Source organism: Schistocerca americana, chromosome 2 (genome assembly GCF_021461395.2).
Source record: "Schistocerca americana isolate TAMUIC-IGC-003095 chromosome 2, iqSchAmer2.1, whole genome shotgun sequence".
In the NCBI taxonomy this organism is placed as follows: Eukaryota; Metazoa; Arthropoda; class Insecta; order Orthoptera; family Acrididae; genus Schistocerca; species Schistocerca americana.
In genome coordinates this window covers 536,963,212-536,965,188 of record NC_060120.1, presented here as the reverse complement: position 1 = coordinate 536,965,188, position 1,977 = coordinate 536,963,212, and positions in this window count along the sequence as shown.

Here is a 1,977-nt window from a genome sequence, read left to right as displayed (position 1 = left end):
GAGGAACGGCCTAAAGATAGACTCAGACCATTATCTGACTGTAACAAAGACCATGTTCCAACAGAACAAACCTAAACCAAAGCCCAAAAGATTTCCAAGAGTAAACACTAAATGTCTTACGCAAAAACAGGACAAATCCTGTGATATATTAAACACAAGAAAAATGGATGATTGGCAAGAAATTAAAGAAACAATGCCAGAGTCAGTTAAAGAAATTGAACAACCACGAAGAATACCAAGACACAGATGATGAAACGAGCTGTGTGATGAAGCAATCGACAGTCGACTAAAGGCATGGAAAAAACGGAACAGTAATAAGAAACATGAATATTGGGAAGAGTTTAAAGAATAAAGGAAAAAGACAGCAAAATCATCAGATCAGTGAAAAGAAAATATGACAAAGACAGATTAGAAGAAATGGATTCAGACTTTAAAAGGAACAACACTAGAGACTTCTATAAAACTTTCGAGGAAGTATTAACAGGATTCCAGTCACGAAGTTTACATTTTAAAGATAAAAATGGTTTTAAGCAATAAAGAGAACTACCAAATTTTAGCTGAATACTTTGAAAATCTATTAAACTGTGAAGAGCCTAATGACAGTTTACAATTTCAAAAACCACAACATGAAAATCCACCATCGGAACCACCTACAGCAGAAGAAATAGAAAAGATTATGAAAGCATTGAAGAATAACGAAGCACCAGGGTAGTAGTAGAAATGTGGAAACTTTTGTATCGCGCTCTTGTTCGGCTTGTGGAAGCCAAACGAACACTTTTGGCAACGCCGTCTCTGGCAGGATTTGGCTGACCAAACGTCGCGGTTTTGCCTCGATAGTCCCGGTTTTCACATAAATGTCCTGACATATAATTGACATATAATTGTCCCTATTTTTAATCTAGAAATAAAATGCGCACAATAATGTTTCTCATTTGATTAAATATTTGTGAAAACAAATTTCCTTGAAATAAAATGCGCACAATAATGTTTCTCACTTGATTAAATATTTGTGAAAAGCAAATTTCCTTGAAGTAGAACGCTGCAAAAATATATATATATTCTCAATACCACCTACAGGTCTACCGCATTTGGTTTAACTGATCTTACACATAAAGAAAGAGCTATGTTGAAAAGAAAAGTCCGCAGCTCGTGGTCGTGCGGTAGCGTTCTCGCTTCCCACGCCCGGGTTCCCGGGTTCGATTCCCGGCGGGGTCAGGGATTTTCTCTGCCTCGTGATGACTGAGTGTTGTGTGATGTCCTTAGGATAGTTAGGTTTAAGTAGTTCTGAGTTCTCGGGGACTAATGACCTCAGCAGTTAAGTCCCATAGTGCTCAGAGCCATTTGAACCACTTTTTGAAAAGAAAAGCAGGTGTTACCTACCGCCGCACCTAACTTGCCAACCTTCCACTTTATGGATCTCGAGACAAGTAAGTCAAAACATATGGTTCAGATGGCTCTGACCACTATGGGACTTAACTTCTGAAGTTATCAGTCCCCTAGAACTTAGAACTACTTAAATCTAACTAACCTAAGGACATCACACACATCCATTCCCGAGGCAGCATTCGAACCTGCGACCGGAGCGGTCGCTCGGTTCCAGACTGTAGCGCCTAGAACCGCTCGGGCACTCCGGCTGGCAAAGTCAAAACAAAAAGATGTATAAAGCAGCATCACTTATATCATTTCTCCTACTGGGACCGCAGCCATATGGTAGTTATGTAATTTTGTGAAGAATGTGAGAGATGCGACGCGTGTTGGCAGTGCTTATTGAAAAGTATTTGGCATGTATGCACGCTTTCCCTAAGGTTCTGCAGTCATACGAAATCTTAAATTTTGATATGAAGTGTATAATTTGTATGTTATGAGTAATATTACACTGGATGTTCCCTTCCAGTTCACAAAATGAAGCTAAATCCCTGCTACGGGGTTCTCAGCTGCTACATCGTCATAGACCTATTATCGATTTCAAAGTATCAC